Source organism: Syngnathus scovelli, chromosome 14, assembly GCF_024217435.2.
Source record: "Syngnathus scovelli strain Florida chromosome 14, RoL_Ssco_1.2, whole genome shotgun sequence".
Classification (NCBI taxonomy): Eukaryota; Metazoa; Chordata; class Actinopteri; order Syngnathiformes; family Syngnathidae; genus Syngnathus; species Syngnathus scovelli.
The window spans coordinates 4,645,001-4,657,500 of NC_090860.1; the positions used below are offsets into that span (position 1 = coordinate 4,645,001).

General features: G+C 47.3%; 1 long non-coding RNA gene across 1 annotated transcript in view; it reads left to right on the top strand.

The window, feature by feature from the left end:
• LOC125980754 (uncharacterized) overlaps nt 1–11,398 on the top strand; it is a 22,783-nt gene extending 11,385 nt beyond the window's left edge. Inside the window, exon 3 of the long non-coding RNA XR_007485726.1 lies at nt 11,013–11,398. This is a non-coding gene — a long non-coding RNA (uncharacterized lncRNA). The remainder of the gene's footprint in view (nt 1–11,012) is intronic.
• The last annotated feature ends 1,102 nt before the right edge of the window (nt 11,399–12,500 follow it).

Here is a 12,500-nt window from a genome sequence, read left to right on the forward strand (position 1 = left end):
GTCCTCGCCATATTTATTTGATACGTGGCCATATTTGTGTGTGCGTGTGTGCGTGTGTGTGTATGTGTGTGTGTGTGCGCGCGCATGCATGCCCGTCAATCTTTCCGGCGCGCATGCATGTGTGTAAAGTGTGAATTGAAGGAGCCGCGAGCAGATGGGCTCTGGAGATCGGGTTACCTGTTTATAGAGCAGCATCTGTCCATCCTGTCAATCAAACGCAGACATGGAGGGGGGGGGGGGTGCACGCATTCAAGGTGGGTGCGGAAAGCAAAGAGGAGCGGGGGTGGCTTCTCTGGGTTAAGTGTTAAAATCTCTAAGCAGTCACACTCCATGCCAGCAAGGGGCAGCATGTTTACTTTGAAAAGTACAGTCCACAACGAAGAACATGAAGCGCATCCACATGATAGTAAACATACCATTTAAAGTGTTATCAAACATGCTACTTAACATGATCAAAACATGCTAAAATGCTGTCAATGTGCGTAAACATGAATGAACAGAACACTAAGCACAACTCAACACAACATGTAATGACAAACATGAATAGATATTGAACATAATAGTTAACACGCTAAAAAGTGCCAATAAACCGTGTGACTTAACATTAAAGTTGAGGTGCGCTGAAAGTAGATCAGTAACACACAAACAGACAATGTACACAAATGCCAATGCCGCTAAAGTTGCACCAAGCCTGCATTTTAACATATGCAAAGTGTCTTCATTGCAAGTTTATGTTCATATTTTCCATATTGATTTTCCACAATCGTGCATATATTGCCCCCCCCACTCCCGTGGCGAAGTCCGTCATTATGCGGCTGATTGCTGCGTTTAGGCTGGTAATTGAAATAATGAGAGTAGATCACCAGCACGCTTTTAGTCACCGCATCCAATCCACCAATCAGCTGTCGGCAGGTCAATATACAGTTTGCACAGCAGCGTGCGCGCGCATGTGTGTGAGTTTAGTGTGTGTCATGTTAGGAGCTTGTGTTTGGCATGTTGGCGTGTGCAGCAGCCAGAGCCGAAAAAGAGGAAATCATCGCAAGCGTTCCCGATGAACAAATTGACTGGGGGGCAGCTGAATGTTCACACTATGGCTCGGCACACGGTCTCCTGCACAGCGAGATGATGAGCAGATGGACGGACGAACGGTCATAAGTGAATGGATGGAGAGAAGGTTGAATGGATTTATGTAGCGTTTGCACCAAATTTCCCTTTTATCAAATTGGTTGGGTTAGTTGTCATCAAGTTGACAAAGGTTCCGCAAAAAACATCACATTGAAAAACACAAAGAAAAGCTTGACGCATGTTTGGGATTTATCTTCCACTTTGGACTTTGGCGTGTGGTCACGGCGTCCTTGCTAGCGGAAGCCGTTCTTGCAAGCGGAAGCCGTCCCCGCGGGAGGAAGCTTTTAGCAGCGCGCTAGCTGCACGTGGCTAGCCGAGCGCCGGCGCCTCATAAAGGCTCCTGGCTGTTCCGCCAAATGTCGACACGCATAAGCGCATAATTAAGAGCGAAGGACGCCCAACGTAAATGCGAAGCACTTTGAGGCGAGGCGAGAGCGCCCGGGAGCTTCAATCTAATTGAGCCATATCAATTTATTTCACATTTGCCAAATATCACGCCTTGATGTGAAGTCATTTGCATAAGAGCGCTGCGTGTTGTTAGCTCGCCGCCGCGTGTGGAACAAATACGCCGCCGCAAATAAATAATGCCACAGCGCTAAGGCACTCGCTGAGTGCGTGCGTGCATGCGTGCACGCAAGTCAATTCTCAGCCGGCGTCTGGCGGCCGGCGTCCACGTCTGTCAATCAACCCCACAACACTTCCTCCGGAGTACTGCGGGAGGCGCTGCGCAAGGACAACACTAAAAGCCATAAGGAGAGCGACATGCACACTCTGGCGCCACAATATGCAAGTCCCTGTGCAACGCCATGCAAGGATGCTAGCAAACATAGCAACTGCTACCTTTCCAGCTTTCGTCTTGCTGTGTCAAGCTGCCACTTGACATCTCGGTCAGAGTTACAACTCTGGATCCGCCTCCCGTCTCGGTCGCAGACAAGATAGCCGACAACAATCATGCGGACTCGCAAGTTATGTCATCGCTCGTACGAGTCAAATCTTCTCGAGAGAGTGGCACATTCTGACGTCCGGTCACATCTCTTTCCGAGCGGTGTCCGCTTGCGAGTTCACCATCAACATCTACGAGCTCCGGGTGGTCCCGTGTGGTCGGAAGTGACAAGCGGCAACGGAGTTAGGCTTAGGTGGCTCGCTTAACTAACGTAAATTTCGGGCTATAAACCACACCGGACTATAAGCCGCTCCAGCTAAAATTCGTGATTTTTTTTTTTTTTTAGTTTTATACTAATATAAGCCACACCAGAATATAAGCCGCACGTGCACATGAGTTATTTACAAAGAAAGACAGTACACAGAAAGCCTTTTTAAAGTTTTAATCACACTAACAGCACTAACTAGACGGGTAAATAAAAAACATATCATTCAACAAAGTCACTGAAAGCCGTCTTTGTCTTCCTCCTGTCCACTGAAACCAGCAAAATCTTCCTCCTCCGTGTCCGATTGGAATAGCGCCAGATATATGTCACAACACTCTTTCTCATTCTCTCTTTCGTTGTCTTTTCTCGTCACTTTCGTCCTGAGGCAAATTCACTCCAGAGCTTGTGCTCTCCTCTCCGTCACGCAGCAGACCGGCTTTTCGAAACCCATTGGTGATGGTGGATTTTTTCACACTGCTCCACGCTGTCAGGATCCACTGGCAGACTTGTGTGAAAGTTGCTCTTTTCACATGCGTCCAGTTTTTGTAAACGATTTCTCGCTGCTGGTCATCCAAGCCTCCCATTGAAGTCGGAGGGCCACTTTAAATCGATTCATTTATTCCAAGTTTACGTGCAACCGCTCTGTTCCCTTCTTTATCAGCCAGCTCAATGGCTTTTAACTTGAAAGCTGCGTCATACGCACGCCTTCCAGTGTTTTCCATCATTGGGCTCTGTTTACGCTAACTTTTCTCGTGTACAACGCGCCACTGCTGTCTTCCTCGACGCATATATTCCACCTCTCTCATTCTTACCTTTTCTGCTCAAGCCCCCCCTGATGGCCGTTAGAAAAAATGCATGTAAAGTCGCTGCATGATCACGTAAGGTTTTTAATGTTTAATTACCATTTGTAAGAGAATATACACAAAGATGACTGTCAGGAAAGAGACGATTATTTAGGGACACAACTTTTATTGACATAACAGCACAACAGCGGTCCACAGCCTTTTTATGAGTGTATAAGTGTATTAGTCATGAGAAAACTCACGGAAAAAAACCTATATAAACCGCACCAGACTATAAGCTGCAGGGTTAAAAATATGAGAAAAAAGTACCGCCTTATATTCCGAAATTTACGGTAGTGAAACGAATCGACGGCTCACATTATGTCTCAGTTTTTTCCTCTTTGCGCCTCTTGGTGTCGTCCTTGAGGCCACGTCGTAAAGTCAATCCTGGGCCGCCGCCAGGAGGCCACTTCGGGCGACGCACATGCGAACGCACGTTGCCGGGACAAATGTTCTTCTTCACATGTCAAGGACGTCAGGTTTGCATGGTTAGTCTCCTTGTTAGCATGGAGCTACACGCAGCTAACGATTCTGTCGGCGTGCGATCGCACCTCCGGCTTGTTAGTTTCTTTGGGAATTCCGACAGTACACACGCACGCGCAGAAACGCACACACCTGTTGGCAGGCGGATCAGGTTCAGCTGTTGAGAAAGTCGACGTGTCAGATCTTTTATTCTTCCCCTCCCTCCGATTCATCCTTCAACTCTTTTGTTGTCCAACTTTCCTCCTCCAGCACACACAAACATGACCCCTACACCACACACATACACACACACACACACACACACAAACGCACGCACACACGCACACACACACAGTGTTACCCGAGTGGCTGTAATTACACGTGGAGTGCGAACAGCAGTTGTCTCACCTCAGCGGGATGCGGCCTGCGAATGCGCATGTGGCGCAATTGTTTCGATAAATTGCTTTTGTGCCTTTTGCACAACTTTTTCCCTGTCCAAAAACACACAAATCAAACCCTCCCGCCCGCAGAATGTGCAACCACTTGGCGCTACCCGTTTGTTACGTGCAATGTGGTCACATGTCACCTTATTGACATCCTTGAGCGACACGCGTGTTGGCCTTGGAGCGAACAAGCGCTCTGCATTGTCACAAATCACTCGACTCACCTCTGAGAAAATTGTGCCTCATTCATGCTGCCAACAACACAAAGGCCGAATAAGCACTCCCTCATATGCGCTGCTCAGACATGCACGTGCGTTTGTGCTGACATACGACCTGACTTTGCCTAAACCTCCCCCCCACACACATACACACACACTCAAACACATGCACAAAACAAGTGCTCCCTTTCTTGCTCATCTTTCTCTGAAACACGCATGCATCTTCTCTCGCTCTTTCACACTTTGGTATACACATAACACAGGAATTAGGTGAATTAATGACACCAAGTGTCGCAAGCATGCAGTTAAAAGGTCAAACGTTGTTGGAGGTCTGACTGAAGAGAATTAGCGAGAAGAAGCGCAGTCATCAGCACGCAGGCGTGCTTACAAGTCCAAAGGATGCAAAAAAGGAGCGCTTGTTTTGAGTCGCTGCTTTTGGAGGTCGGAATCAGGTGAATTAGTCACAGGAAGTATGTCAACACGCACGCACGCACGCACACACACACGTACACGCACATGCACGCGCACTCACACACACACACACACACACACACACACACACACACACACACACACACACGCGCACACACACGCACACACGCACACACACACACACACACACACACACACACACATGCAGGGACAAAGCTTGTGTTGCTTTTCAGGGTGAGTCCGAAGGTGCTCGTGTTACCTTCTTGTCTTCAAGTCATTTGTAAGTGCCCCCCCCAAGCACCATCATTAACAGCTTAAGTTACTCCCCCCTCCCCCTCCCTCCCAGCTAAACACGCTCATCACTGTCCAGTGCGCCATGTACGTTCTGTGCCGCCATGCGAGCTAGTCTTTCCCTTTAAAAAATGCCATCTCACTAAAGCAGGGGTCTTAAACTCCAGTCCTCAGGGGCCGCATTCCTACATGTTTTCCAAGTTTCCCTCGTTAAACACACCTGATTCAAATGATCAGTTCATCCTCACGTTCTGCAGGAGCCTGATAATTAAATCAGGTGTGTTTAACGAGGGAAACTTGGAAAACATGTAGGAATGCAGCCCTCGAGGACTGGAGTTTGAGACCCCTGCACTAGAGCGAGGCGCATGTGCCCGCCTGCATTCGTATTCATGAGTGCGTGCCAATATTCGTCGGTGTGGTCGCCTTGCATCAAAACAGGCTTCGAGATTTTCGTTTTGATTTTCAAACAACAAAAAAAGAGGAACATAGGGTTCACTTTGCATCACGTACAAACATCTTAAACTCAAGCGCACACGCAAATGCACACTGCTGAAAGTCAGCTTTAATCTCTTGTTTTTCTTTTCTTCTTTGTTTTGACTGCGTTAATCCTCGACACCTGCAATGACACGACCACAACACACACACCTGACACACACTTCACTGACTGTGACCACGCCTGCTGAACTCCGCCCATTCTGGGCGCTCGCTGTTCGCCACTCACATGTGTGTGTGTGTGCGTGTGTTTTGTGTGTGATTGTAATGTATTGGTTGTTAATTTGCATTCTTCACTTGCTCGTGTCTTTGGGCCACAAAGTCAGGTCATAATCATTTAGTGGGTTGCCAACTTCCTGTCCACGTGCATTTTGACACATCAGCGCAACGCGCTAAGCTGACAAACGCTCAGCATGTGACGGCGTGCTCGGTGACCAGCTAATCTTTGGCCTCTAATTGTGTGATAAGCAGGCATGAATGGAGCAGCTCTTTGCCAATGAAAAGACTTTTGCAATGACTTTGAAAGTCTCGAGCTGCCCGTGGTCATCCCGCGTTGCTTCCCGGAAGCGTTGCTTCCCGCGTCGCACAGGAAGCCATCGATGCTACACATTAGCTTACTATGCTAATGCGGCAAAGGAAATATTGGCCTTTGAAAAGACTCATTTGAAAGCCCAAGCCGCGTTGAAAAGCCCATTCGAAAACCCAAAACCTGGCCTAAAACCCGACTTGGAAACCGAGTTAAAAGCCCTACTTGGAAAGTATAAAACTATTTGAATCGCTTACCCTGGCATTGAAACCTTAACCCAATTAAAAATTTATTTGGAAACACTAACCAAAGTTTAAAATTTTACTTTGAAATCTGACCCCAAGTTTAAAACCCCAATTTGGAAACTAAACCCAAATTTAAGGGCAACAATGTCTTGGGAACCCAAACCCGAGACCCTCATTTGAAACGTTGAGCTGCTTTGAAAGGAAGGTTGAAGGAAGATGACGGCCGTGACGACCAAAACGGGGATGACGACGATGGCGATGAAGATGACTATGACAATTACGTTGACGCCGCCGACGAGAAGGAATACGATAACACGTTTTTGCGCGCGCGTGTGTGTGTCCACGACCGTTTGATCGACAGCTGTGTGACAAAAGGCGCACAAGAGCGATTTTGTTGGGGTTTTTTGCGCGCTGTCAGCCTCTCGCATGCGAAGCGAGTGAAGCATCTCAAGCGGCGCTAATGCATCAGCCCTCTGCCCCGTACGCCATCCAACCCCCCCCCTACCCCCACCCCCAAGCGAGAGTGATCTGAATAGTTGTCGCATTGTGATGCAGCGGCGGCGAGGAAGAAAAGCGAAGAAATTCGGCGACTAATGGCAGCGAGAAATAGCGAAACATGTTTAGCAGTACAAAAGGGGGGACGGCTGACAGACGACTCACAGACATGCCAATTTTCTGTGTTTCGGATGGCGCCGTCGTTGTCACCACGGTCGTCATCGTCATTCTCGTTATCGTCATCATCCTCGACGTCTTCACGCGCACGACAAACAATGCAAAGTTTGATGATGACGGCGTGACCATGACGACGACGATAACGAAGATGATGATGACAAAGATGTCGTGCATTTTTCCACCGCATTTGCATTTGTGGGCATCCGTCCACGAGGGCGAGCCCCGCTTTCTAGCGACGTGACACTCCGTCGTTCTGTTGCTGACGGACGCCCGTTTTGCTGGCGAATTACAAGAAAGTTCTGAAGATGGCGGACTGGCTTTTGTCTTGCTTTTTTTGCTTGTTTTTTTGTTTTGGCGAACTCGCTTAATGGCAGAAGCGGTGACGGAACCGTCTGTCCTACTTTTTGCGTTTGTGTAAAAGGGTGCGTCGTGTGTGTTTTTTAGCTGCTGACATGGCTAAAAGCTAACATGCCAGCATCTTGAACTTTCCAACAAAAAAAATGACTTTTTTGTTTGGATGTGTTTGTGTTGTGACAAAAGCAGCACCGCGCCTCCCCCAAAGCATCATAGGACCATATTTGCAGATACACTCATTTGTTTGTCCTTCCTCAATGAACCGTCCATCCGTCCTTACTTTTTGCATGTGCGTATACGTGTGCGTCGTATGTTTTTTAGCTGCTCACATGGCTGAAGGCAGCATCTTGAACTGTCCAACAAAAAAAGACTCTTGTTGTTTTTGATTGTTTGGACGTGTTTGTGTTGTAACAAAAGCAGCACCGCGCCTCTCCCAAAGCATCATGGGAAGCGCGCACTGCGGGTTGTGAAAATTCACACAGTCACACAAACAACAGTGGCAAGATATAATATGGCGTTGGGGGTATTGAGGGTGTGGATGTGTGATTTACGGGGAGTGGGAAAGCATGCCGCCGCTGCCTCTGGTGGATTCGATCAGCAAGCATGCACATACACACACCCGCACGGTTGTTAGCGAGAGCAGGTACAGCTGGGACTTAAAAAGTCAACACCACCTGCCCTCATGCTTGTCACGCTGATTAACGCATGCACGCACACATAATGAACATGTTCAACTTGTTTTTTTCCCCCCCCCCAATACGACATCTGATGTGGACTTTGACATCTTCGCACAAGCTAATTGGCTAAGTGGCTAAAATGTTACATCATTAAGATTCTAGCTGGCTCACGCGCTATGTGATTGAACTTTTCAGGCCCGAGCCATCACTTCAAATATTTTCAACCGTCGGCAAAGGTAGTGACACGCGTCACTTTGTCCGTTCGTTCAAGGGTGCAAACGTTCAACTAACGTATGCCAACCATCTGAGCCCCTAACAACAAATGTTTTAGGGCATGCTAACGTTAGCTTAGCCAGCTGCGTGTGAGGAGAGGGCACACATCCGCGAAGTGTACTAAATAATAAATAGCATGTGAGTGGTCGCCATTGCTAATGGGCTAGTTAGTTGAAGCTCGCATTAGCTGATATCGGACACTTGGCTCCTCTGTGCTAACTTTGACGTCTGGGCCTCACTTTGGGGGGGTTGGGGGGGAATACTGTCATTTTCCGCTCCGCTGGCATGGAGGAGGAAGTGGGGGATGCAAAGGGGTTTTCGGAAGGGGGTGAACAAGTGGAAGCCTTTTCAGGTATCAAAGCATCCAAAGCGGAGTACAACGTGGGCAAAGTGTTTTGGCGGCGAGGCGCTGAGGGGGCGGGGCTAAAACAGCCGAGGCTTTGTTTTGGGAGGGAGATCCTATCGAGACGGAGATCCTGTCAAGACCAGTTTTTCCTGCCAGCCGCCAGGAAGATCGCTTTCCCAAAACGAGACACGCCGACGCCCATGACAGACGGGCGGCAAAATGACAAGAAACGACCAATGGGAAGAAGTGTGTGTGTTGTGTGTGTCCGTGCATGAGTGCTGAGATTCGCGTCGGCTAGTAGCTCAGTGAAAGTACGGTAGGTATGGTAGAATTAAGTTGAGTGTCGCGAGCGTTGCACTTGTGTTCAAATGGTCACCATGGAAACATATGTCCAACATTTGATCTTGTGATTGATCAGCAACCAGGACTGTGGTACATAGTACCGAGGAGCTAAGATGCTAAGTGGCTGACAAGATAGGTGGCACGGTGACAAAATAAGCACAGGATGCGAGGCAGTAATGTGGCAAAGTCAATGAGTGATTCTAGGCCGTTATTAGCTTAGCTTCCTGCTGGCATGTCGGTGGCTAAGATTCCAAGGTAGCAAAAGCCTCGTTAGCACCGGTGGACCTATCTGCCTGTCTCTACTCTGTCTTAATGCTTCTTTTTGGGACCTCCTCATTTGTGCTTGAATAAAAAGTAGCCTGGTTCTACAATGGGACTTAATAATTCTTGGTGGCCAAGCGTTGAAGTTGACAATTCAAAATGGTGCTGCTGTTAAAACAGTGAGTATGGAAACAGACCAAACATGACAAATGTTTTGAAATTTGATGGACAAAGAATTGAGCGGCTCGATCGATCAAAGCGGGAAGTCCGGTGTGTGCTTGGACCGTTCCGGCCATGTGTCGTGACCGGACGTCACCGTGAGCCCCTTCTTCCCCCAACCGGCTCCACTCTCAGGTCATGGGTCCAAGTTGAAGACGAGCCCTTGTTCGGGCTTCAAAGATGTCGGACGCGGCGTCAAGCGACTTTTGCGCTTCCCGTCCGGTCTGTCCAGGTCGACACACCGCTTCCTTCTGGTGGACCCCAACGTGCTGAAGGCCACAAAGCAAAGTGGAAAAGGAGGAGTGAGAAGGTGCATGGGAGAGGTCAAAGCATGCTGGTGCCTGCTCGCTTGGGAGCTTTGTGGAGGTGATGATGATGATGATAGAACTTTATTCATCCCACACGAGCTCGGGGTGCCGCTCAAGGAGCTCAGCACAAGAACGAGTTGAAGGAACTTGCCTTGCACGGGTGGAAGAGCGGGTGGAGCAAGGAGCAAAAAGTAAGGGAGCAAGGAGCAAGGAAGAAAGGAGTGACGTCTGACAGGCAGCAGTGCTCAGCCGCAGCCACTACAGTTTGCACTCGGACAAAAGGAGAAGTTGAGATTGTTTAACCAGACAGCTGCTTTTTTGCTCATTAAAAGCATTTTTCACGAGCCGTTGACTGTTTGCACGCACACGTACTCACGCACACACACACACACACACACACACACACACACACACACACACACACACACACACACACACACACACACACACACACACACACACACACACACACTTGCTCTATTAACGCACTTCCATATGACTGTTATATTCCTCTAGCACGCACGGACGCAGTCACTAGTTGATTAGTTAGCATCGTGCTAACTAGCCTCCTTGTTAGCACCGAAGAAATGAAGTCGAAAACCAAAAAGTCCTGCCTAGCTACAAAAACAGATATGCTCACACCTCATTGAATAAAGTACATAAGCAGACAAGTATATTCACATATTAAATCAATAACAGAAACATTTTAAGCATATAATTATACCTACTACCAAATCAATAAAGAAGACATAACTGGACATTTTTGATATGTGGTAATGACAAAGGTTTTGATAACTTCATGATCTGATATGTATTTCTGTGCACTTTGAAATAACACATGTTTTTTGATATATTGCCTGAATAGCTTAACGACGCTTAAGTAACTGTTTAATGCATGCCTGATGTTTTTCTAAATCACGGACACTGTCAAAGGCGTCTAAGAATGTTCAGTACTTGATTATATCTTATGTTTTGATTAATGCTTAATGTGACGTCGTATGTCGCCTAATGCTAGACGCCAGCTTTGGATTACTACTGAATGTTCTGGACAGGAGGAAATGTTTTACCTAACAATAAAAAGATAGGGTTGGAAGCATGATTAAATGTGACGAAGTGAGCAAGTACATGGAGTGTTAAAAGAGCAAACAAACAAATGCATGGTAAGTAGTGAGTAAGAACTTTGCATAGTCAGTGAACATTAACAAATTGATGATGTCACACCCAAAATTTCAAATAATTCCGTAAAAAATGACAAAAGTGGAAGGACGATGAATGGACGGTGTGCGACAGTGGGTGAAGTGGATGTTTGTGCAAAAATGGAGGAAAATGTTTACAGGAAGGACATTTGGAGCAGGAGGAAAACAGCCAAGAACCCGAAGGTGATCGCCAAGGCCGAAAGACAGGATGGAAAACAACAGCCCCCACACATATCAAATCGCCCATAATCAGCACCCAACCCCACGGAACCAGCTCTCACCGAACCAGCACCCACTCCCATGGAATCAAACTCTCCTGCGAACTTGCCCCACGCCCTGGACTCATCACCCATCAAACTCGGCCTACTTATGTGCTCCTGAATATAAGCTGACCAAAGAACCTTGAACGTTGCCTTTTCTGAAGGGAGATATTCTGCTCTTGAGCATTGTCACACGAAAGGCCCAGCGCTGTATTGTACTTTCCTGAAAACAGAGCTTTCTTAACAAGAATTGTGATTTAACTCAACCCACCTGTATAAGTCTAAATTTTGTTTCGGTGTCTTAGTATTTTCCTAAAACTGAAGAAAGAAAACGAGCACGCAGTGAGTGAATTGGATAACAAGTGATTGGCTATGGCTTTTGTCTTGAGCCCCGGGTAGCACGCTTCCCAAATTGTGGATTAAATCCAACAGCACCCTTGTTAACCTTCCGGTGCTATCCTTCAGCCACGCACGCGCACGCACACACACGCTAATATTTTCCCCGGATTTGCCTCTTTTGCGCAATTGGCTACGTGGAATCCCGACCTTCCTTTCCTCACCAGTCATTGGTTGATGACGTTTCTCGACCAATTCCCACGGTTGGCGCAATGAGCTTCCTGTGCCAATCTTTATTTGAATTATTGTTGATGATGCAAAGCCATGTCGAATGTTCTTCACCTTTGCCGCTTCTTTCGTGGCTCTCTCGCTCACATGACATCAGTCAAATATGCAGTATACTGATGTCGAGCAGGTTATGCTCATTTGCAAATTTTCCACGCACGCGCGACTTCACATGCATCCACTTCACATGCATCCACGTAATCATCATGTTGCTCTGACTTGGTTTATTATTGCCCCCCAAATTGTTTTTTTTTTTTCTTTGAGACAAAATGTGATAGGACAAATATGAAATCCGTTAGCGTTGACAAATTCAAACGCTTGCCTTGTTGTTCGAATTCTGTCTGAAATGTTTTGCTCCCACACTTAAAAATATTTTTCATCCTTTTCCTCGTTCTTAAAAAACTTTCCACGTTGTTCCTACATTTGGGGACAAAATGTGGGATTGGGTACATTCACTCCATCAAAAAATCTCAATCTGGCTCGCTCATTGTGACATCATACTCACACACATCGGTTGTCTTTTTTTTTTTTTCTTGCTTTGAGCTGGCATTGCATACGTGAAATTATCCAGCCGATTGGCCTCCTTACGTTCTGATGTTTCCCATATTTGGACTCGTCGGGTGACGTCACGCGTAACACCGGCAACATTCGGAAGACGCCAACATCAGGAGTCGCTGATGGGGTGCATTTGTCTGTTTTGTGTGCCGACACCTTGAGTTCGATTCCCGCATATGATGGGATGTGTGT